The sequence below is a fragment of the Macaca fascicularis genome, chromosome 15 (assembly GCF_037993035.2).
Source record: "Macaca fascicularis isolate 582-1 chromosome 15, T2T-MFA8v1.1".
NCBI lineage: Eukaryota > Metazoa > Chordata > Mammalia > Primates > Cercopithecidae > Macaca > Macaca fascicularis.
Genome location: NC_088389.1, coordinates 126468500 through 126494941, shown reverse-complemented (window position 1 = coordinate 126494941; position 26442 = coordinate 126468500). Strand labels below are relative to the sequence as shown.

The 26442-nt window shown below is 42.2% G+C and overlaps 1 protein-coding gene across 16 annotated transcripts in view; it reads right to left on the bottom strand.

The window, feature by feature from the left end:
• Positions 1-26442, bottom strand: part of CDC14B (cell division cycle 14B) — a 128523-nt gene that overhangs the window by 80072 nt on the left and 22009 nt on the right. For 2 of the 16 annotated variants that reach the window (XM_074017979.1, XM_065530864.1), the window contains exon 2: positions 5092-5213. The exons of the other annotated variants lie outside the window; for them this stretch is intronic. The gene's annotated coding sequence lies outside the window, so the exon portion shown is untranslated. The remainder of the gene's footprint in view (positions 1-5091; positions 5214-26442) is intronic. 16 annotated transcript variants of the gene reach the window in all.

Sequence of the window (26442 nt, the reverse complement as noted above, 5' to 3'; positions counted from 1 at the left end):
GATCCCGGGAACCCCAACTTGAAGCCAGTCAGTCAGAAGTTGCTGAGGCCCAGACTTGTGACTTGTGGGAAGAAGGGGGTAGTTTTGGGGACTGAACCCTCAACCTGTGAGATCTGATGCTATCTCCAGGTAGATGGTGTCAAAATTGAATGGGAGGACACCCAACTGGTGTCTGCCACAGAAATCCACACATATTACAGAGGTATTTTGTGCTGATAATTGCTGTGTTGGTGTGACAGCAGAAAAACAGTTTGAGTTTTTCCCTAACACAACCCAAGAGAAAAAAATCTAGAAAGGCTATGAACACTCAATTCAGAAAAGAAATACAAACGGTCAACAGCATATGAAAAGAAAATTAATCTTATTCAACGTAGAAAGAAAAAAAAAGCCTATCAACATGAACAGATTACAGAAAAAAGTCACATGATTATCTCATTAAATACAGAAAAGGAAGTCATTAAAATCAACACTCATTTCCAATTAAGTCTTTGAACAATGGAGCTAAAAGAGAACTTCCTTAAGCTGATAAAGACTGTTGCAACAGCAAATATCACACTTCATACCTTAACTTTAGAAGCATCCCTATAAAATAAAAAGCAAGAAAAACTTCCCACTATCATTACCTCTGTTTAACAATGTAATAACTGGAAGTGCTAGCTGACATCAAGATACAAAAAGGAAATCAGAGAAAACTGGAAAGGAAGAATCAAAACTGTCCTTATTTGCAGGCGATTGTCTATCTAAAAAATACAGACAAGAAGCTGGGCGCAGTGGTTCACGCCTGTAATCCCAGCACTTTGGGAGGCCGAGGTGGGTGGATCACCTGAGGTCAGGAGTTCGAGACCAGCCCTATCAAAATGGTGAAACCCTGTCTCTACTAAAAATACAAAAAATTAACTAGGTGTGGGTGGCCCGCACCTGCAATCCCAGCTACTTAGGAGGCTGAGGCAGGAGAATCGCTTGAACCTGGCAAGCGGAGGTTGCCATGAGACCAGATCGTGCCACTGCACTCCAGCCTGGGTGACAGAGTAAGACTCTGTCTCAAGAAAAAAAAAAAAAAAAAACAGATGAGAATCGGCAAACTACTCAAATAAATAAAATAATAAAGTTTTGCAATGTTTCTGAATACAAAAACCAACAGCTTTTCTATCTACTTGTAATAAGCAATTATGAAATGTAATAGAGAAAAAAAGATGTGCATATCCCTTATGGATAACTGGAGAAATAAAGTAGGTTTATCAACAGGAAGACTCAATATCATAAAGATGGTCATTTCCCTCAAAAGAAATGCAATTCTGATCAAAATCTCAACAGGTCTTTTCATGAAACCTGACATGCTAATACATGTAAATTGCATGCTAATGTATGGATTAAATGTAATAAATTTACATGTTACATGTAATAAATTACATTAAATATGACATGTTAATACATATAAATTAATCCAGAAGATCACAGGGCCAAGAAGAACCAAAAACATTTTGAAAAAGAATAAGAAGGCCGGGCGCTGTGACTCACGCCTGTAATCCCAGCACTTTGGAAGGCCAAGGTGGGCGGATCACGAGGTCAGGAGATCAAGACCATCCTGGCTAACAAAGTGAAACCCGGTCTCTACTAAAAATACAAAAACTTAGCTGGGCATGCTGGTGGGCGCCTGTAGTCGCAGCTACTTGGGAGGCTAAGGCAGGAGAATGGCGTGAACCTGGGAGGCGGAGCTTGCAGTGAGCCGAGATTGTGCCGCTGCACTCCAGCCTGGGCGACAGAGTGAGACTCTGTCTCAAAAAAAAAAAAAAAAAAAAAAAGAACAAGAAGGGGGCTCTTGCTCTACCATATATTAAAACTTACGGCCGGGCGCGGTGGCTCAAGCCTGTAATCCCAGCACTTTGGGAGGCCGAGACGGGTGGATCACGAGGTCAGGAGATCGAGACCATCCTGGATAACACGGTGAAACCCCGTCTCTACTAAGAAATACAAAAAACTAGCCGGGCGAGGTGGCGGCGCCTGTAGTCCCAGCTACTCGGGAGGCTGAGGCCGGAGAATGGCGTGAACCCGGGAGGCGGAGCTTGCAGTGAGCTGAGATCCGGCCACTGCACTCCAGCCTGGGTGACAGAGCAAGACTCCATCTCAAAAAATAAATAAATAAATAAATAAATAAAACTTACAAGAATTTAAGCAGTACTGGCACAGTGTACTACTGGCACAGATATAACAGGCAAAGATGAGAGCCACATATACATGGAAACATCACATGTGACATTAGGGGCATTACACATCGATGGATGAAGAATACTCAGTACACGTGAGACAACTGGTGTCCTTGTTGTTGGGGGTGGGGGAGGGAAAAAATTTGATCCCTATCTCATACCATACACCACTACCCACCAAAGGCAAAAAAAAAACCTCAAGTGGATTAAAAACCTAGATATGAAAGTTGTATAAGAATATATGGGAAAATAACTCAGCTTAGTGAAACAGGGATGGATTTCTTTTTTACTCAAAACAAAAAACACCCAAACTGTAAAGTAATAGATTGAGAAACTTGATTACATAAAGATTTAGTGTTTCAATACAAAAATTAGCTGGGAGCTGGCACCACTGCACTCCAGCCTGTGCAACAAGAGCGAAACTCCGTCACACACACACACACACACACACACACACACACACACACACACACACAAAGATTTAATATTTCTGTTCAACACAGGAGCCCAGAAACAAAATTTAAAAACATAACTCACAGACTAGGAGAAGAACATACAATGTATAAAACTAAGAAAGTGTCAGTATTTAGAATTTACAAAGCACCATACATCAAAGAGGAAAAAGCTAACACCCCAGTCAATACCGTGAGCAGAGAGTGAAATAAGAAATGCACGAGATGAAGAAGGCTAACTATCCTTTCTGCTCCTTTTTCAGACTGACCGAACCTACAATTAGTATGGTTCTGGTTCTATACCCTGTGATGAATTGAGTTCATTCGTCAGAATAAGCTGTGACAACAAATAACCCTGAAATCTTAGGGATGTGATTTATAACGGATGTTTACTTCTTGCCGGTGCTACATGTTCCCCGCAGATAAGAGGGTGGAGGAGGCACTATTCTACACAGTCACCCGTGGATCCGGGGTGTCGAAGGCTCTACCCCGTTTGCAGACGCACTGTCTGGAATTTGTCCTTGTGGTTGTCCGACGTGCCAGTGACTGCTTGCGCAAGTAATTCCAGTTGCCTTCGGATCTAAATGCCCACACAGATAAACCAAGCGTGGTAATTTTAATCTTTGTCTGCTTAACTCCTGTGTTTCTCAATCAGCTGGTCTGGAACTAAGGTAGAAAAAAGTAATCTTATCTACAGAAGCCCTAGACATCTCCCCCAACATTATGTTAGTCTCCATACTCATTTGCGTCTCTGAAATACTTTATAAATGAGTTTTTTTTTTTAAGGGCGGCACTAGAAGAACTATGTAAGTTTTCATACTTTCCAAATCACTACACCAAGAGAGAAAATGAAACTGAGAAAATGTTAGCAAGGCACCCAAGAACAAGAAGAAATATTATGGCAAACAAACCCGAATAAGATGGTGGGAATCAGTCCAAACATACAAGCTATCATTTTACAATGCAAAACAAAATTCACCTGTTAAAAGACAAGATTTTCAAAATGAGTTTAAAAAATTCAAGCTAAGCTGGGCTCACATAATCCCAGCATTTTGGGAGGCCGAGACAAGAGGATCCCCTGAATCTGAACAAGAAAGTGAGATACCATCTCTACCAAAAACAAACCAAAAAACCCCAAAAAGTCCTCAGGCTATATGTTTAATAAAGGCAATAAAAACAAAGCCTTACAGAAGAAATTGAAATGAAAGGATAGACAAAGGTATGCTATACAGTTGCTAGGAAAAAAGAAAGCAGCAATATTAACATCAGATAAAACAGATTTCAGAGGCCAGGCTCGGTGGCTCACGCCTGTAATCCCAGCACTTTGGGAGGCCGAGGTGGGTGGATCACCTGAGGTCAAGAGTTTGAGACCAGCCTGGCCAACATGGTGAACCGTCATCTAAATACTAAAAACACAAAAATTAGCTGGGCATGGTGGCGGGCACCTGTAATCCCAGCTACTTGGGAGGTTGAGGCAGAAGAATTGCTTGAACCCAGGAGGCGGAGGCTGCAGTCAGCTGAGATAGCGCCACTGCACTCCAGCCTGTGCAATAGAGCAAAAACTCCGTCTCAAAAAAAAAAAAAAAGGAATTCACAATGAAAAGCAATTAAAAGACAAAGGTGTTTAATGTTTAAAGATATATAATCACCAGGCGTGGTGGCTCATGCCTGTAATCCCAGCACTTTAGGAAGCTGAGGTAGGTGGATCACTTGTGGTCAGGAGTTCGAGATCAGCCTGGCCAACATCACGAAACCCCTTCTCTACTAAAAATACAAAAATTAGCTGGGCATGGTGGCGGGGAATACCTGTAATCCCAGAATTCCTGTAAACTCAGGAAGCTGAGGCAGGAGAATTGCTTGAACCCGGGAGGCAGAGACTGAAGTGAGCTGAGATCAAGCCACTGCACTCCAAACAGGGCGACAGAGCGAGACTCCATCTCAAAAAAAAAGAAAAAAAGAAAGATATAATTTACCAAAAGATTATAACCATCACACATAACGACAGATTTTAAATCTATCAAGCAAAAACAAGTGAAAATAGGAGTAATTAGTACATCCATAATCATAGAAGACTAAACACACTTCAAAAAAATGAAATAAGTAATTAGTGGCATGACCCAGTAGATAGAACTGTTTTCAACATAGAACACATAAACTTTTCAAATAGGGTATTCAGTTGTCATGTGTTAGGTCACGAGGAAATCTCAACAAATTCTGGAAAGCAGAAACCATACACAAGGGCCATGTTCAATGACTACAATACAATAACAGAAATGTTTTGGCGGGGCACGGTGGCTCACGCTTGTAATCCCAACACTTTGGGAGGCTGAGGTGGGTGGATCACTAGAGGTCAGGAGTTCGAGACCAGCCTGGCCAACATGGTAAAACCCAGTCTCTACTAAAAATACAAAATTGGCTGGTGTGGTGGCGTGTACCTGTAATCCCAGTTTCTCAGGAGGCTGAGGCAGGAGAATTGCTTGAACCTGGGAGGTGTAAGTTGCGGTGAGCAAAGATCGCACCACTGCACTCCAGCCTGGGTGACAGAGCGAGACTCCATCTCCAAAAAAAAAAAAAAAAAAAAAAAAGTTTAGAGGAGAAGATCATAAAAAATCTATCAATCTATCAATATGGAAACATTTAAAACCCATTTCTAAATAACCTTGCAATAATGGGGCATTCAAAGAAAATTCAACACAAATTACTTGAAGAGTAATGTCAGTAAGAATTCTTATTTAAATCTACGGAACGTAGGCAAACAAAAATCTGAGGAAAACTATTTGTCTAAAAATGTCTCCCTCTATCACACCATTTACAAAAAAATTAATTATTTCTGGATTAAAAAGTTGAACATAATAGTTCTGGCTCTCCACATCCCAGACCACAGTGGGACTGCTTGTGCTGACTGCTTCAGGGTTAAGTGAACAGAGGTGAGAATGCTACTCCCAGGCCAGACCACTAATCCATGGTGCAAAACCCCACAGAACTCTCCCTCTATCCTGCAGCATTTAAGATGACAGCGGCAGTACAACCGTTTTAGAAAGCTGACAGTATTTACATACAACAAATAAATAGAGCACATCTTCTGACTCAGTAATTCCAGCTCTAGATTTTCTAGATTTACATACAACAGAAATTCATACACATGTTCACCAAGAAAGGTATTTTTTAAAAGCTCCTAGAATCATTATTTATAATAGGCAAACACTGAAAACAACCCAAATGACTAGAAACAATAGAATCGAATGCTGGGTGCTTCCTTATAGTAGAATATTACATGGCAATTAGCGTGCCTGAGCTACAGCCACACACATCACAACCAATGCACACAAACATTTAGTGAAAAGCTGGAAGAAAAAAAGAGTAAATACAGTATGATTCCATTCATATAGATTTCAAAACCAGACAAATCTATGGCAATACAAATCAGGGTAGTGTTTGTCCTTGAAGGGGGTGGTCACCAGGAAATGACACAGAGGGTGCTTCCTGACGTGTGATGATACTTTCGTTTCTGAGACAGAGCCTACCTCTGTCACCTGGACTGGAGGGCAGTGATGCAATCACAGTTCACTGCAACCTCTGCCTCCCAGGCTCAAGCAATGCTCTCACCTCAACCTCCCAAGTAGCTGGAACCACAAACACGTACCACTACACCTGGCTAATTTTGTATTTTTTGTAGAGGTGGGTTTCACCATGTTGCCCAGGCTGGTCTTGAACTCCTGGGCTCAAGGGATCCTCCCACCTCAGCCTCCTGAGTAGTAGGGACTACAGGCATGCGTGCCACCACACCTGGTTAATTTTTGTCTCCCTGTATTGCCCAGACTGGTCTTGAACTCCTGGGCTCAAGCAATCCTCCTGCCTCGGCCCCTGAAAGTGCTGAGATGACAGGTGTGAGCCATCGTGCCAGGCCTATGGTGATGTCCTGTTTCTCCATCCATCTGCTACTTACTTACCCAGGACGTTCACAAGGTGTTTACAGAGCTGTGCACATTTCTGTGTGTGTATGTATCACACATTACAGATATATCTACATATATGTATTATAAAATAAATATGACTTCATTTACATTACGCTCAATAAAAAGTTACAGATGAAGTAGCCATGCTCCACCAGCCTGGTTTGCGGGAGTAATAGTTCTTACCTAACCAGTGATGGACATGTGTCATGAGCAAAAAAAATCTTTGCTTGTCACATGCCACTAAGACTTTGGGGCTGCCATCACAACATAGCCTAGCCTAGCCTAACTGATACACGGTTTAAAACTTAGACACAAAAAGGAAAAGTTATTAAGAAAAAAGACTGTTAAATGTACAGAACACACTATAAGCATATTTTTAAAGAAAACAGGGTGGGAGAAAAGTGTGATACTGGAGCCAACCTGAAAAACTCCAACAGTCAGAGAAAGAACAATGTGAGCAACAAAATAAGTATACAATATTGGATTTTAATCCAAAGTGTAAAATAATATGCATGAATCCATACTGCCATAAGTGATTGAGTAAATAAATGCAGAGGAGACAAATCTTCCTCACAGAACAATTCCAAATTATATATACGTAGCTACTTCTCTCCAAGAAGTGATGCTTAGCCCCTCTGCCCCTTTGAGTGTGGACTGGACTTAGGTGACTTGTTTCGAAGAATACAGTGTGGAAAGGGAAAAACAGTAACTTTACAGAAGAGAAACTTAGCAAACACGATTTTAACCAAATGACTGTGACTAACCCGTGATGTCATGTGGATTTCATGTACCTCTGACAAGATGTGATAGAAGGGCACTTTACCTTCTGTGGTACTCATGCCAAAAATCCAGTCTAGTCATGAGGAAAACAAGCAGACATACCCAATTTGAAGGACATTCTACAAAATACCTGACCCGTTCTCCTCAAAACTGTCAAGATGACGAAAAACAAGGAAAGGCTGACAAACTTTCACAGACCTTAGGTGGCTAGGCAGATGACAGCTAAACGCAATGTGGATTGAAATTCAGAATAGAGAAAGGTTCATGGGAAAGCTGGTGAAATCCCAATAAAGTCTACAGTATACTTAATAATAATATATCAGTATTGGTTTCTTTTTTTTTGAGACGGAGTCTAACTCTGTTGCCCAGGCTGGAGTGCAGTGGTGCCATCTCGGCTCACTGCAACGTCTGCTTCCCGGGTTCCAGTGATTCTCCTGCCTCAGCCTCCCAAGTAGCTGGGATTACAGGCATGCGCCACCATGCCTGGCTAATTTTTGTATTTTTAGTAGAGACAGGGTTTCACCATGTTGGCCATGCTGGTCTTGGACTCCTGACCTCAGGTGATCCGCCTGCCTTGGCCTCCCAAAGTGCTGGAATTATAGGCGTGAGCCACCGCGCCCAGCCCAGTGCTGGTTTCTTAAAGCGCCACAGTAATGTAAGATGATGTTATGGACTGAATTGTGCGCCTAAAATTCTTATGCCGAGGCCCTGACCCCCAATGTGACTACTGGGAATAGGGCCTTTAAGGAGGAAATCAAGGTCAAACAAGGTCATACAGGTGGGACTGACAGCCTTATAAGAAGAGAGATACGGGCCGGGCGCGGTGGCTCACGAGGTCAGGAGATCGAGACCATCCTGGCTAACATGGTGAAACCCCATCTCTTACAAAAATGAGCCAGGCGCGGTTGTGGGCACCTGCAGTCCCAGCTACTTGGGAGGCTGAGGCAGAAGAATGGCGTGAACCCGGGAGGCGGAGTTGCAGTGAGCTGAGATCGTGCCACTGCACTCCAGCCTGGGGGACAGAGTGAGACTTCGTCTCAAAAAAAAGAGAGAGAGAGAGAGATACCAGAGCACTCTCCCCCACTGAATGCACAGAGGAAAGGCCATGTGGAGGTACAGGGAGAAGGCGGTAGTCTGCAAGCCAAGGAGAGAGTCCTCAGGAGAAGCCAATCCTGCTGGCTCCTTGTTCTTGGACGTCCTAAGCTCCAGAACTGTGACAAAATGCGTTTGTTGTCTACGCCACGCAGACTATGCATAGTATATTCTGTCACAGCAGCCCTAGATGATGAAGACAGATGACAACACTAGAGAAAAGTGAAACTGCATGAGGCGGACACAGGAATGCTCTACTATTCTTATAACTTTTCTGTAACTCTAAAAGCTTTTTTGTTTTTTTTAAAGCAACTGACTAGGAGAAACTATTTGTAGCTTCCATAACAAGGAATAGATATAAATATAAAACTATTTCTATAAAAATCTTAAAATTATACACAGTGCAATGAAAATAATCATATATTAAAAAGGCAAACCAGAAAATACAGATGACCAAAAACCATGTGACATATTTGGCCTGATTAGTAATGAGAAAAATGAAAATTATAAAATAATGAAATTTCATTTCATGTCATCCAGTTGGGAAAAAATTAAAATATTGATAGCAATCCTAGGCAAAGGTTGTGGGAAGATTGCTACATTTTTCTTTGAGATCTTCCCTCTTTTTTTTGCCCAGGCTGGAGCGCAATGGCCTGATTTCAGCTCACCGCAACCTCCGCCTCCCGGGTTCAAGCGATTCTCCTGCTTCAGCCTCCTGAGTAGCTAGGATTACAGGCATGCACCACCACGCCTGGCTAATTTTGTATTTTTAGTAGAGATGCGGTTTCTCCATGTTGGTCAGGCTAGTCTTGAATTTCCAACCTCAGGTGATCCACCCACCTCAGCCTCCCCAAGTGCTGGGATTACAGGCGCGCGCCACTGTGCCTGGCTAGACTGACACTTTTTTACAAAGACGGTGAGGCTGTAAATAGATGGGGGCGTTCTGGAGGGCAATCTGGCAGAATCTGTTATGCCTGTTAACTGGTAACCCAGCCAATCCCTCTCTTGAAATCGACCTGAGACAAATCCTGGCATAGGAGTACTAAGAAGCAATTGACAGGTGTTCACTCTAGCAGTGTCTGCAGTAAGACTAAATGGAAATAACTGTCATTAATAGGGCAATAATTAAACTATGGCAGTCATACTATCACTTAAAGTTAATAAAGTAGATCAATATGTAATCTTTCCACAGTCATACAAGGATCAACTAAGTATTTAAAAAACCTAATTGCATGATATATGTAAACAAAATAAATCAAAACTAAGCCTTATTTCTAAGGTAAATTTATATGTATAAAAATAAACAGATTTAAGCTCGGCACGGTGGCTCATGCCTGTTATCCTAACACTTTGGGAGGCAGAGGTAGGAGGATCACAAGGCCCAGAGTTCAAGATCAGCCTGATCAAGATAGTGAAACCCCATCTTCTACTAAAAATACAAAAATTAGCCAGGCGTGGTGGCACATGCCTGTAATCCCAGCTACTCAGGAGGCTGAGGCAGGAGAATCACTGGAACCCGGGAGGCGGAGGTTGAGGTGAGCTGAGACTGCACCACTGCACTCCAACCTGGGCAACAAGAGGGAGACTCCGTCTCAAAAACGAAAAAAATAAATAACAGATTTGTATCCACTGAAGGACAAGAAGAAAATAAATAAATAAACAATCTTCTAAAATAAAGATAAACAGAGGGCCAGACACAGTGGCTCACACCTATAGTTCCAGCTACTTGGGAGGCTGAGGCAGGAGGATCACTTGAGCCCAGGAGGTTGAGGTCACAGCATGTTATGATTGCAGCACTGCACTCGAGCCTGGGCGATAGAGACCTCATCCCTAAAAAAATTAAATTAATCAAAAAATAAACAGAAAGGCAACAGAAAAATGCCCCCACCGAAGAATTACAGTGGTTACCAAGGAGATGGAACTGGGATTTGGGGGCAGGGAAGGAAGCTTTCACTTTTTGAGTATTACGTGGGTTTGAACGTGTTGGTGTTAGTTCATAAGTGAAAATATATTCCTCTGGGGAGTGAGGGAAGGATGAGGAGGAAGCCTTTCACCTTTCACAGTTATGTCCCCCTCAACCTTAGTGTCCTCTGCATCCCTGTTCAGTGTGGTCAAACAACCGCTATTTCCTGCCAGGACAAGATCCACCCTCCCAGCACAGACACAAGGTTAAACACAGAATCGGTAGCTAGCACTCTGAAATGGAAAGATGCGATAACAACTCCAGCCAGTTGCCTTTCATCATCATCCTTCCTTATCTTAGTTATCCCCTGCAGCCCTGGCTGGAGACACAAAGCTGACTCCCAGTGCGCTTCCCGGGGAGAACAGAGGGACAGCTCCATCAGCAAGCTCTCTGCTTCTCCTTCTGTTTTCCGACAAGGGGCCCTGAAACATAAGTCACTGGAAAAAACCTCTCCAGTCCCCATCCCACATGCTGTCCGTCAATATGACACTGTAAAAAGTAAAGTAGAGGTTCCTCTTCAAAGACTTTCCTCCCCGTCTAATTAGGAATAGTAACTTCTCCTAGAAGCAAAATTTATCCAAAGACCTGTGCTAACATTCTTAAATATCTGCTAGCCGTAATAAAAAAATCAATATACTTTATGTGTTTAGCTCCCACAATTTAGCCTAAGTATTTGCCCTGGCATGCTTATACTGGTCCAAGCATTAGGTCACAGCCTGTTCCCCTTCCTTATTTAAAAGTGTTTTTACCTTTCTCAGCATTCCACAAGTTACTTCCTTCTTCCTTTGTTCCACTCTACCTTTGCCTCTTTTAAAAAGTTCTAAGTTGCTAGCCAATCGGGACAAATACGGAATGTAAGGTACGGCTCCAGCCAATGGAAACCGGACACAGCAGCAGGGTGGGTCCGTCAGGTTATAAATGACCCTGTCTTCTTTGTTGGGTGTACTCTCGTGGCAAAACTGCTGGTGAGTGTACCCTTTCTGCAGTAAAAATGGCCTTGCTAAAATAAATTAATGTTCAAGTGCTACTTCTTTATGGCACCAAGGAACAAACATTTCAAACAACACAAAAGCAAAATTAAGAGTTCAAGACCTTAGTTTCCTTTGTCACTGGATGCTGTGTAATTAAACTATCATCTGAGACTTTCACCAGATTTACTAATTAAATTGATCAGGAGAGAGTATGGACTATCCAGATGAATTCTGCTTACTAATTTTATATAATGTGCCTGGGTTGTTAATTAATTTAACTTCAGAGACAAGGACAAAACATATGTGATTGGTTTAAGCTACACCAGGGAGTCGATCAGGCAGATCTGGCGGCAGCTGCTCAAATGAGAAACTTACGCTCCAGAGATGGATGGCCATTATTAAGGCAGGAAGTCACATTCCAGAAGTAATACAGTAGCTCTTCGGTTATCCATACCTCTGGAAAATTTATAATTCAAATACTGGGCACCAAAAATATTTTTATTGGTAAAATCAGTGGTGTGTTCATCAGAATAATCCCTGTTAGAAAGGGGCTCTCATTGGTGAAATGAGTGACCATCCACATATGCAAATTTGCATAAAATATTTTACAGATACACCCCACATTTGCATGAACAGATTAGAGGAATCTAACGAGACTGTTCTTCAGGGATAGTGTTTGATACTTCAGTCTGGATGCATAAACCAGCGCCACCATCCAGCTACCGGTTGTGAGTATTGATTTATTTTTGAGACAGAGTCTTGCTCTGTAGCTCAGGCTGGAGTGCAGTGGTGTGATCTGGGCTTACTGCAACCTCCACCTTCCGGGTTCAAGTGATTCTCCTGCCTCAGTCTCAAGAGTAGCTGGGACTACAGGTACGCACCACTACGCCTAATTTTTGTATTTTTAGTAGAGACAGGGTTTCACCATATTGGCCAGGCTGGTCTGGAAATCCTGACCTCAAGTGATCTGCCTGCCTCAGCCTCCCAAAGTGCTGGGACTACATGCGTGAGCCACCAAGCCTGGCCTGATTGTGAGGATTTCTGATTGACTGGGATGAACTATAAGCATGACAAATCCTGTACCTGTGCTTCAAGTAAGCTTTTCATAAAAGGAGGGGTCAGAGTACCTACAAAATGCAAGAGTTAAGCTTTCAGGACAGGACGCATCATCTGTTTTGTGCCTGCTTGCTAATAAATACACATTTAATAAATGACTGTTGAGTGGCAGACTTTTTCATCTGAGGCCAGCTTTTATTATAACTTGGTAGCAGTGTTGTGCAGGAGCAGCTAAACTCCATCTACCTCAAGTCTTTTTGGTTGTGACTGTAACCTGTCAAAAAGTCCTACGGGGTACGACCAGATTGGCTCAGGTCAGTTTCCAGCAGTATGGTACAAAGAATTAGATTATAAATGGTATCACTAACATGCCCTAAAACATTTGGATCATGGTCAAGAAAGTCAGGCTCCTGACCCAGAGAAGAGAAGGCACAGAGGAATAAAGCATTCACTTTCAGCAGACAGACATTCTTCTAGGATCATAAGCCAAGAACTCTGATAGGTTACATTCTAATTTTTCCATCTAAATAAGCATTTCAAAGGGGAAAAAAGATAAGCAAGTGTCTATATCATTTCAAATTTCTTGGCAGTTAATAAAACAGACTATTTTATTTATTTATTTTTTGCAACAGAGTCCCACTTTGTCGTCCAGGGTGCAGTGCAGTGGCACAATCTTGGCTTACTACAACCTCTGCCTCCCAGGTTCAAGCAGTTCTCCTGCCTCAGTCTCCCAAGTAGCTGGGATTACAGGTGCGTGCCGCAATGCCTTGCTAATTTTTTTGTCTTTTTAGTAGAGACAGTGTTTCACCATGTTGGTCAGGCTGGTCTCGAACTCCTGACCTCAGGTGATCCACCTGCCTTGGCCTCCCAAAGTGCTGGGATTACAGGCATGAGCCACCACGCCCAGCCAAGACTTACTTCAGTGCGTATTTTGAATATATAATTGCTTTATCAGAAGCAAAATATTATTCATAATATTTTATCTCCAATGATATTTCAAATCCTTCTTAACATTATTTAGGACATGCACCATTCTAGGCCACTCAACATAGTAAGTAATTCTTTCTTTAGAAAACGACTTCTCAGAGAGATTTAAAAAGCATTATCATGCCAATTGCACTATTGTTGTATTTTTAAAGAAAATGGTGCAGAAGGGATTAAGGCACTTTTTTTTTTTTTTTAAACTTTAAGTTCTGGGATACATGTGCAGAACGTGCAGGTTTGTTACATAGGTATACATGTGCCATGGTGGTTTGCTGCACCCATCAACCTGTCATGTAGGTTTTAAGCCCCACATGCGTCAGGTATCTGTCCTAATGCTCTCCCTCTCCTTGCCCCCGACCCCCGCGACAGGCACCAGTGAGTGACGTTCCCCTCCCTGCGTCCCTGTTCTCATTGTAAGGTACATATTAAAGTTTTTAAAATGGGAACCAGGGCAAAAGTTTTGAATACATTTCACTAAAGCAGATATAGGAATGGCCTATAAGCCCATGAAAAAAAAGCATTCAACATCAGGGAAATGCAAATTAAAACCACAATGAAATACCACTTCACACCCATTAAAATGGCTAAAATTAGAATGACACCACCAATTGCTGGAGCAGATGTAGCACAATCAGAACTCACACACTGCTAATGGGAAAGTAAACCGGTACGAAGACACTGGCAAAATTGAGCAGTTTCTTACAAAGTTACTTAGGCTTTCCCTACGACCCAGACATTCTACTCCTAAGTATATACCTAAGGCAGATTAGTATGTGTGTCGACAAAAAGATTTGCAGATGAGTATTTGCAGCAGTTTTATAAAAGCTAAAAACTGAAAGCAACCCAAATGTACATCAATAAGACAATGGAGAGACCACATATACTCATGCAAGGGAACACCGCTCCGCAGTAACAAAGAAGTGAAGTACTGACACACAGAACACGCTGTGTCCCTGAAACGCTATGCTCAGCAAAAGGAGACAGACACAAGAGTTTATGTTTTATGATTCCATATGCATCAAGTTCAAGAGCAGGTAAAACTAAGCGATAGTGACAGAAATCAGACAGCAGATGCTCGGGGTAGGGGGATGACAGGAAACACGCAGGGAACTTTAGTGTAGTTGTTCACTTGCTAAAATTCAAACCACACATAAATCCATGCATTTTACTGTATGCAAATTACACTTGATTTTTTTTAAAAGCTGGGGTGGGAGGAGGGAAGGCCACCCAAAAACTCTTAACTGAAACAGATCCATGAAAAGGCTACAGAATTAATGAAGTATTCTGTAAAGAATATAATTGAGAATGATCTTGACCTTAGTATCTGTTAGAGACTGCTGACAGTACATGACACTGCAACTTTAAAAGACCTAGCAGAAAAGATAAGTGTGGTTAAGCAGAAAAATTCTTTCAAAGATTCTTGAAATAGTATTTGTATCCTTCTTCAGTCTGCAAAAGACTGTTCACTGAAATAATTTTATTTTACAGACAGGGTCACCTGTCACCCAGGATGTTGTGCAGTAGTACAATCACAACCCACTGCAGCCTTGACCTCCTGGACTCAGGCGATCCTCCCACCTCAGCCTTCTGTGTAGCTGGGACCACAGGTGTGCACCACCACACTCAGCTCATTTTTAAATTTTTTTTTGTAGAGATAGGGTCTTGCCATGTTGCCCAGGATGGGCTCAAGCAAGCTTATGGCCTCAGCCTCCCAAAGTGCTGGGATTATAGGTCTGAGCCACCATGCCCAGCCCATATTTTAAAATTTTTTAAAGGTAGCTCTTCAGGTCCTAAAATTGTCACAAAGGAAAATTCATGGAAATAGGGCCTAAATTATCTTTAATAGATTATCTGCCATTCTCTATATTCTATCAACCCCGTTACTTTAAAAATAAAAATAAAAATAAACCGGATTTAAAATGAGAAAACAGGCCAGGTGCAGTGGCTCACGCCTGTAATCCCAGCACTTTGGGAGGCTGAGGTGGGCAGATCACTTTCAAGACCAGCCTGGCCAACTCGGCGAAACCCTGTCTCTACTAAAAATATAAAAATTAACTGGGCGTGGTGGCGTGTGCCTGTAATCCCAGCTACTCAGGAGGCTGAGGCAGGAGAATCGCTTGAATCCAGGAAGCGGAGGCTGCAGTGAGACGAGATTGTACCACTGCACTCTAGCCTAAGCAACAGAGTGAGACTCCGTCTCAAAAAAAAGAGAGAAAACAGTGACTAGGTCAAGCTCTTTCACCACCTAGATCATCATCTAAAACAACTTTCTGCAAGAGGGGAAAAGTCTCTACCTGCTCTGTCCAGGACAGGAGCCACTGCCACATGTGGGTAGTGGTCACTGCAACGGGCAGCACAGATGGAGGAAATACACCCAGCAGTTTCTCATCTGTAGCCTCTGACAAGGGGGATCCTGACAGACAAAAGGCCTCCATGGAGGCAAGGAGCAAATAGTGTTCCTTCTGCCTCGAGGGCCTTTGCTGCCAAGAGCCTTGATCCCAGCACCAGGCATCAGAGCACCCCCGGGCAGATACGCTTGGCCCTGTACTGCTGAGTTCACACCAGGCACTCAGCTGATGCCTGTTTCATAAACAAGTGAATATGAACACAGAGGCAGGGCTCTGTGGAGTACATCTTAGTCTAGGCACTTTACACATGTGATCTCCTTCACCTTTCACCAGTCTGATGATCTAGGTCTGAGCACCCTAATGTTATGAATGGAAGAGGCAGCACCAAGGGAGAGTAAGTAGCCTGCACAGGGCTTGTGACCACAGAGTGATATATGAACATAGGTAGCCAATGTATTCCGAACCAACAAATATGAAGGAGCACATGTATCAACAATTGCCCTAGAGCTATTTCTTTAAAGGGCACCAACTCCCCACCCCACCCCCACAATTACTCATTATTATATCATAGTGTTATTTCAAGGAAAAGCCTACGGAAAAATAATTAAGTGACTCAGGTAAGTGACTTCCAGACTGCCTACTTTATACGATATGGCTTTTAAGATTTAATTTTTTCTTTTCCAGAAAGGAAAACCAGAAAAACCCTGAAACTCACATCATAGAAAGGTTCACTTCCCTTCAAAGCTTTGCTTCTTGTGGGGGCTGCCATACTACAAAAGAAACACTCTGGGGGTCCTGGGGAAGGGGCAGGAAGCAGCAGAACTGTGTGGAAACGCAGGAGGAGTGGGCTGTTCACTGGAAGCCCCCTATAAACCCACGCAGGGCTTTCAGCAAAGGAGTGTGCTGCCTTTACTTCCAAGCCAGCTTTTACAACAACACATTTGCACAGCAGTAACATTCAGCTCTCTGCAGCAGCCCACTGCAGTGCACAGCCTGTCAGCAGCTCCACCGGAAGCCAAAGGATTTTAAGAGAAATTTCCTTATACTTTGATGTTCAGGGCAAAAAGCTCACTAAGTTTCCCAAATTGACATTAAAATTTTGAGTTAGTTTTATCCAGAATGGGAAATGTACTTAAATTTATAGGGCTTTTCTTGTTGTTTCTGAGATAGGGCTCATCCTGTCACCCAGGCTGGAGTGCAGTGGCATAATCAAGGCTCACTGCAGCCTCCACCTCCTGGGCTCAAGCAATGCTCCCGCCTGAGCCTCCCAAGTCCCTGGGACCACAGGGACACACCACCACACCCAGCTAAGTTTTGAATTTTTGGCTAAGACAAGGTCTTGCTATGTTAACCATACTGGTCTTGGACTCCTGGACTCAAGTGACCGTCCCAAAATGTTGGGGTTACAGGCGTGAGCCCCTGCACCCAGCCAAATTTGTAGTTTTTAAAACACTGCCTTTTCTTACATGAAAAGGGCGGTTTCAGAAGAAGTCAGAAAAAATCTGGGAATTTTAATGTCAATACTGAATTATATTTATCTATTTTATAACAAAGTGATGTTTAGCTTGTAACTATGAAATAGATTTAAATTTTGTAGTATCACTTGGATAGTTATAATAGACAAAACACCACTAGAAAGCAGGAATTAAATATTTCTGTAGAACGAAATTCATAAAGTATTAAACATTTTGATTAAAAGTACCCTGGTGGCCAGGTGCAGTGGCTCATGCTGTAATCCTAGTACTTTGGAAGGCCGAGGCGGATGAATTGCCTGAGCTCAGGAGTTCAAGACCAGCTTGGGCAACACAGTGAAACCCCACCTCTACTAAAATACAAAAAAATTAGTTAGGCATGGTGGCATGCACCTGTAATCCCAGCTACTTGGAAGGCAGAGGCAGGAGAATTGCTTGAATCTGGGAAGTGGAGGTTGCAGTGAGCCGAGATTGCGCCATTGCACTCCAGCCTGGGCAACAAAGTGAGACTCCGTCTGAAAAAAAAAGAAAAATTACGCCTAGTAAGTATATTTGGTTTTTTGTTTAATTTGAATGAATATGCAAGCATTCTGTTATGCTTAATCACACAGCCTAAATTGTCCTAAACAATTCTACTTTCATATTTCCATTCCATTCCTAAAAGTAACCTTTTCATTTGTCAGGTGTATGTACTTATTTGCTTAAGGTACAAGTAAAATATTCTTTGAAATCTGGAGTCTTGATCTTCAGGAGCCTAATGTAATTCAGGAAAGAAAAGCTACGCAAATAGAACATTAAGATTAGTGTGCAAATAGAAATAGATGTAACACTGAGCTTTGAAAACCAGTAAGTTTTTAGGCCAGGCACGGGGGCTCATGCCTGTAATCCCAGCACTTTGGGAGGCCGAGGCAGGTGGATCACAAGGTAGGAGATCGAGACCATCCTGGTTAACGCGGTGAAACCCCGTCTCTACTAAAAAAATACAAAAAAATTAGCTGAGTGTAGTGGCGGGCGCCTGTAGTACCAGCTACTCGGGAGGCTGAGGCAGGAGAATGGCATGAACCCGGGAGGCGGAACTTGCAGTGAGCCAAGACTGCACCACTGCACCCCAGCCTGGGCAACAGAGCGAGACTCTGTCTCAAAAAATAAATAAATAAATAAATAAGTTTTTAAATTGCAGTCAATAGCAACATAAAATTTACCATCTTAGCCATTTTAAGAGCACAGGATAATAATGTTAACTTGTAAGTACACTGCTGTGCAATACATCTCTAAAAGTTGTTCACCTTGCTAAACTGAAACTCTATATCCACTGAACAGAACTCCTCTTTTCCCCATCCCCCAAAGCTCCTGGAAAGCACCATTCTACTTTCTGTCTCTAGGAGTCTGACTAATTTAGATACCCCATATACATGGAATCATGCAGTATTTGTCTTTTTGTGACGAGCTTAACGAACGTAGCATAATGTCCTGAAGCTTCATCCATGTTGTAGCATGTGACAGGATTTCTTTCTTTTTTAAAGCTGGATAATATTCCACTGTTACATACACACCACATTTTCTTTTTCCATCCATCTGTTGATAAACACTGAGGTGGCTTCCACCTCTTGGCTCTTGTGAAAAATGCTGAACTAGACTGGACATGAGTGTGAAAGTACCACTGGGCAATCCTGTTTTCAATTCTTTTGGTGTTATAAACAGCAGCAGGATTGCTGGATAATTTTTAGTTTTCTGAGGAACCTCTATACTATTTTCCATAGCAACTGCACCATTTTACATTCCCATGAACAGTGCACAAGACTTCCAATTTCTCCACATCCTCGCCAACATTTATTTCCTGTTTTTTTTTTTTTTCCTTTGACAGCAGCCTTCCTAAAAGGTGTAGTTTTGATTTGCATTTCTCTAAAGATTAGTGTCAGTGAGCACCTTTTTTCTTTTTTAGAGATGGGGTCTCTTTTGCCCAGCCTGGCCTCAAAATCCTGGGCTCAACTGGTCCTCCCACCTCAGCCTCCCAAGTAGCTGGGCCTACATACAGGTGCATGCCACAGCTCTGGCTGTGGAGCGGTTTTCATATGCTCGTTGGTCAGCTGTGTATCTTCTTTAGAAAACTGTTGATTCAAGTCCTTTGCCTATTTTTTAATTGGTTTGTTTGGTTTGCTAAGTTGCAGAAGTTGTGTGTATACTCTCTACATTAGCCCCTTGTGCTATCTCCTTATCAGAGATATGGTTTGCTTCCATTATAGGCTGTCTTTTCACTCAGCTGTTTTCTTTGCTGAGCAGAAGTTTCAAAGTTTGAGGTAATCCCACTTGTCTATTTCTGTTTATGCTGCCTGTGCTTTTGGTATCATATCCAATAAATTATTCCCAAACCCAATGTCATGAGGCATTTTCCTATGCTTTTGTCTAAGACTTTTATAGTTTCTGGTCTTATGTTTAGGTCTTTAAGATACTTTGCATTAATTTTTGTATATAGGGTAAGGTAAGAGTCCAACCTCATTCTCTTGCAGGTGGATATCCAGTTTTCCCAAACCATTTATTGAAGACACAAATTCTTGGCATCTTTGCCAAAGATCATTTAACCATATATATAAGGGTTTATTTCTGGGCTGTTTATTCTATTCCATTGGTCTGTCCTCATGCCAGTATCATACTGCTTTGATTACTGTGAGTTTGTAATATATTCTGAAATCAGGAATTTAAGCCTCTAGCTTCCCGCCCCCTCCCCCCTCTTCAACGTTGTTTTGGCTATTCAATGTCCTTTGGGGTTCCATATAAATTTTAGGATTATTTTTCTATTTCTGCACAAAATGCCATTAGGATTCTGATAGGGACTGCATTCAATCTGCAGATAGCTTTAGGTGGTTATTAACATCTTAAGAATATTAAGTCTTCCAATTCACAAGCAACAAGATGTCTTTCCATTTATTTGTGTCTTTAATTTCTTTCAGCAATGTAAAACCTTAAGGGTTTTTTTGTTTTCTAAGATAGGGTCTCACTCTCTTGCCCAGGCTGGAGTACAGTGGAACAATCACAGCTCACTGCAGCCTTGACTTCCCCGGCTCAAGCGATCCCGCCTCATCAGTCTCCAACGTTGCTGGGACTACTGGCACATGCCACCACAGCCAGCTAATTGTTACATTGTTTGTAGAGACGGGGTCTTACTATGTTGCCCAGGCTGGTATTGAATTCCTGGACTCAAGTGATCCACCTGCCTCTGTGTGGAAGAGTGCTGGGATTACCGGTGTGAACCACCACACTCAGCCAAACCTTCAGTTTTTAAAAAGCTGTTTTGCTTCTCGAGCAAATTCCTATGTACTTATCGAGCAAAGAAATCTATTTACTGAAATATGTTCACCATCAGCTTTGTTAACTTACCTTTCAAATACAGGTTGCCGGCCGGGTACAGTAGCTCACACCTGAATCCCAGCAATTTGGGAGGCCGAGGTGGGTGGATCACGAGATCAGGATTTCAAGACCAGCCTGGTCAACATAGTGAAACCCCATTTCTACTAAAAATACAAAAATTAGTCGGCATGGTGGCAGGTGCCTGTAGTCCCAGCTACTTAGGAGGCTGAAGCTGGAGAATCACTTGAACCTGGGAGGTGGAGGTTGCAGTGAGCCCAGATCACGCCACTGCACTCCAGCTTGGGCAACAGAGTGAGACTTTGTCTCAAAAACAAAAAACAAACCAAAAACAAACAACCAAAAACAAAAACAAAAAAACAGGCGCTAAACAAGAATATTAATAAAGTCTTATTTATAAGGGCTATAATAAGATAAAATACCTACAAGATCAGAAAGGTTAATTCCTATAATTTTATTAAATAAAAAAACAAGGCCATTTGGTATTCACCTACAATGTAAATGTAGCATTATGGAGGTTACAATAACTCCTCAGTCTTTAATTTCCAAACACTGAGGAGTCAAAGTTAAATAAAATTAAAATGTTTGCTGTAAGAGTTAACTGTTCAGAAAATGGTTCGTACGTGAAATAAAATAGAATATAAAAATCCCATTTGTAGTTCCTAAATATCTAAGAAAAAGTTTAACATGTAATATGCAAGACAGGTATGAAATTTTAATATATTACTGAGGGACCCAAAAGAAGACTTCAGCAGTCAAAAAGCCATACCATGGCCGGGTGTGGTGGCTCATGCCTGTAATCCCAGCACTTTGGGAGGCCGAGGCAGGCGGATCACAAGGTCAAGAGATAGAGACCATCCTGGCCAAGATGGTGAAACCCCATCTCTACTAAAAATACAAAAATTAGCTGGGCGTAGTGGCGTGCGCCTGTAGTCCCAGCTGGTTGGGAGACTGAGGCAGGAGAATTTCTTGAACCCAGGAAGAGGCTGCAGTGAGCTGAGATGGCACTACTGCACTCCAGCCCAGGTGACAGAGCAAGATGTGGTCTCAAAAAAAAAAAAAAAAAAAAAAAAAAGGCAAGCCATACCATGTTTGTGAACACACAAGCCATTATAAATATTTTTTTCTGCCTAGGCTAATTCATGTAAATAATTAACAGGATTTTGTGTTTCTTCATGGAAGACAAGTGGATCCTAAAGTTCATATGGAAGAATAAGCAAGAACAAACAAGAGTTTGAGAGAAAGCTGGGGGGAAAAAAACTCTAAAAAGCGCTAGCACACCTGGATGTGTAAAGATACTGAAAGGCCTCTGTTACTAAAACAGAGTTGCTGGCATCCGACAGACATACACAAAGAAGAGAAGTCAAGAGAAGTCCTAAGATAGACCTGAACACATTCAGGAATGTAAAAAATGATAAAGATGATAAACTAGATGTCAAGTAAATAAATGGTATCAGGTAGCAATCTGAAAAGATAAATAAAGTAACTCTATGACCTCACAGCTGAGTACACTTAAAATGAAGAAAACATTTAGATGTAAGAAAATAAAAACAAAAAATCTATAAGAAAACACAAGATTTCCACTACTAGACAAGATAGAGCGACAGGAACCAGATTTACTATTCCTCCGGAAAAAGCAACTTAAATTATAAAAAACAAAATACATTATATGTTTTTCAAGACTGGATATCAAGCAACAAAGGACACAGGCAATCCCTGAGACACAGGAAACAAAAAGGTGAGCCCTGCAACTGCCTCAGCTTACCGCTGCTGCACGGAGAGTAAACTGAGGCAGAACCTGGCAGATGCCCTGAATTAAGGACATGGAGCTGAGTCCAGGGAAAATCAAGGCAGCAAGAGCTCCCAGGACAGAGTAACCAAAGAGAAGAAAGCTGCACAGAATAGAGAACCCTAGAGATTTGCAAGGGGTCCAAAGTATCCAACAGAATTCAAGAGAACATAGAATATGCAAGTGAGAAAACTACTAAAGACCCAGAAGAGGGTGGGCGCAGTGGTGCACACCTGTAATCTCAGCACTTTGGGAGGCCAAGGCAGGTGGATCACTTGAGTCCAGGAGTTTAAGACCCGCCTAGGCGGCCGGGCGCGGTGGCTCAAGCCTGTAATCCCAGCACTTTGGGAGGCCGAGACGGGCGGATCACGAGGTCAGGAGATCGAGACCATCCTGGCTAACACGGTGAAACCCCGTCTCTACTAAAAAATACAAAAAAGTAGCCGGGCGAAGTGGCGGGCGCCTGTAGTCCCAGCTACTTGGGAGGCTGAGGCCGGAGAATGGCGTGAACCCGGGAGGCGGAGCTTGCAGTGAGCTGAGATCCGGCCACTGCACTCCAGCCTGGGTGACAGAGCGAGACTCCGTCTCAAAAAAAAAAAAAAAAAAAAAAGACCCGCCTAGGCAACATGTAAAAATCCCTTCTTTACTGAAAACATAAAAATTGGCACTGTGTGGTGATGCATGCCTGTAATCCCAGCTACTCAGGAGGCTGAGGAACGAGAATCACTTGAACCTGGGAGGCAGAGGTTGCAGTGAGCCGAGATTGCGCCACTGCACTCCAGCCTGGGCAACAGAGCAAGGCTATCTCAAAAAAACAAAACAAAACAAAACAAAAAACCCAGGAGAGAATCATCTGAAAGAATTACAGCAGAATCATACAGGCTCTGATAAGCGCTTGTTCTCAGCACTCCTAAGTCATCATGGGGCACTGGATGGAGTGCTCAGGAAATAAATAATAATTAGCCCTTGGCCAGGCGCGGTGGCTCACGCCTGTAATCCCAGCACTTTGGGAGTCTGCGGTGGACGGATCACGAGGTCAAGAGACACAGACCATCCTGGCCAAGATGGTGAAACCCCGTCTCTACTAAAATACAAAAACTAGCTGGGTGTGGTGGTGGGCACCTGTAGTCCCAGCTACTCAGGAGGCTGAAGCAGAAGAAATGCTTGAACCCGGGAGGCGGAGGTTGCAGTGAGCTGAGATCACACCACTGCACTCCAGCCTGGAGGGAGAGTGAGACTCCGTCTCAAAAGAAAAAAAAAAAGAAAGATTAGCCCTCAGCTAAGCATTGGTCCAGGTCTGCCTAACAAATCACAAAAGCAAGATCTGAAAGTATCAGACTGTTTAAGTAACTTAACTACGTCTCTGAACAAAGTTCAAGATTTATAACAATACAAAAATATTTAACACCCATGAAGTAAAATTCAGCATCCAATCCAAGATTGCCAGGCATACAAAGAAGCAGAAAAGCATGACCCGTAAAGAAGAAAATAATCAACCAAAACAGACACAGAACTGATACACAGTTGGAATTAGCAGAGAAACACACTAAAAGTTACTGTAACTTATTCCATATATTCAGTAAGATAGGCATCTACCTATACACGCCCACATAAAAACTTGCATGTGAATGTTCATAACAGCACTAGTCATAATAGCCTAAACGGAGAAACAGCTTGAATGTTCATCAACTGATAAACAAAATATGATACCATCATACAATGCAGTATTCAGCCATAAAACGGAGTAAGTACTAATACATACTACCAAATAGGTGGACCTCACAAACATGCTGTGTGAAAAGAAACCAGGAACAGAAGAACACAAATAGTAAGATCTCATTTATATGAAATATTCAAAATAGGAAACATGTAGTGAGAGAAAGTAGGTTTGTAGTTGCACCTAGCTGGGAGAGGCGAGGGGAAGGGAACAGCTGCTACTGGGTATAAGCATTTTTGAGGGGATAATGAAAATACATTAAAATCAGATCATGGTAACAGGTACACAACTCTACAAATATTCTATTATTTGAAAAAGCTTTAAAAATATTTAAAATTAAATAACATTTGAATACTATGTAAAATATAACTTTCAACAAACACACCATTGAAATATACATTTTAAGTTGGTGAACTGCATGGTATATGAATTAGAGCTGCTATTAAAAAAAAGAAAAAAGGCTGGGCATAGTGGCTCATGCCTGTAATCTCAGCACTGGGAGGCTGAGGGGGGCAGATCATGAGGTCAGGAGTTTGAGACTGGCCTGGCCAACATGGTGAAATCCTGTCTCTACTAAAAATACAAAAATTATCTGGGCATGGTGGTGCAGACCTGTAGTTCCAGCTACTCAGGAGGCTGGACAGGAGAACTGCTTGAACCCAGGAGGCGGACGTCATAGTCAGCCGAGATTGCGCTATGACACTACAGCTTGCTGGGAGACAGAGCAAGACTCCATCTCAAAAAAAAAAAAAAAAAAAGACATGAAAGATATAAAAATGGCCCAAACTGAACTTTTCTGAAAATAAAAACTACAATTATGAGATGAAAAATACACTGGATAGGACTAATGGCAGATAAGACATAAGAAAAGATTAGTGAACTTAAAGGCACAGCATTAGAAACTATACAAATGAAAAGAGAGGGGAAAACAATACAAAAAAGTGAAGGCCAGGCATAGTGGCTCACTCCTATAATCCCAGCATTTTAGAAGGCCAAGGAGGGAGGATTGCTTGAGCCCAGGAGTTGGAGACCAGCCTGGACAAGATGGTGAAATCCTGTCTCTACCAAAAAATACAAAAATTAGCCAGGAGTGGTGGCGTGTGCCTGTAGTCCCAGCTACAGGAGGCTGAGGTGGGAGGATCACTTGAATCCAGGAGGTCGAGGCTGCAGTGGGCTATGATCATACCACTACACTGCCGCCTGGACAACGGAGGGAGACCTTCCTTATCTTTAAAAAAAAAAAAAAAAAAAGCATAAGAGTGAGCTGTACAATAACGTAAAAATGGTCTAATAAGCAGATATTTGTATGTTAAGGAGAAGGAGGCAGAAAAAATATTTACATAAATAATGGCTGAGAGCTTTCTAAACTGATGAATTCTGTAAGCACACAGATCCAAGAAGTTCAACCAATCTCAAGCACATGAAACATAAAGAAAACCACACCAATGCACATCACAAACTGCTCAAAGCCAACAAGAGAAAATCTTAAAAGCAGTCAGAGAAAAAAAAAATATTACACACAGGGAAACAAAGAAGGCTATCAGATTTATTGTTGCTACCAATTCAAGCGACAAGACAGGAGAGGACCAGGTGCAGTGGCTCATGCCTGTCATCCCAGTTCTTTGGGAGGCCGCGGCAGGTGGATCACCTGAGGTCAAGAGTTCGAGATGAGCCTGGCCAACATGGTGAAACCGTCTCTACTAAAAACACAAAAATTAGCTGAGCGTGGTGGCACATGCCTGTGACCCCAGCTACTCAGGAGGCTGAGGCAGGAGAATCGTCTGAACCCAGGAGGCAGAGGTTGCAGTGAGCCGAGATTGTGTCATTGCACTCCAGCCAAGGTAACAAAGAAAGACCTTGTTTGGAAAGAAAACAAACAAACAAACAAACAAAAAAAACAGGAGAGAAACATCTTTAAAGTATTGAAAGAAAAAAAATGAAAAATGTCAACCTAGAGTTCACCACTAAACAAAAATCTTCAACAACAAAGGCACAATGAAGACATTTTTAGATGTTCAGAAGGAAACAGTTCATCACTAGCAGATCTACACCCTAAAAAATGTTAAAAGACGTCTTCCAGGTAGAAGGAAAATGCCAGCTGGAAATCTGTATTTATACCATGGAATGAATGGCCCTAGAAATGCTAACTACTACGTGGACAAATGTTTAAGTATTGTCCTCATTTAAAAGACGATTATTTTGACAAAAGTAATTAACAAAAGTAACAGATTTATGATATATGTAAAAGTAAAATTCATGAGGACAATAGTGTGAAGGCTAGGATGGGAGAAATGG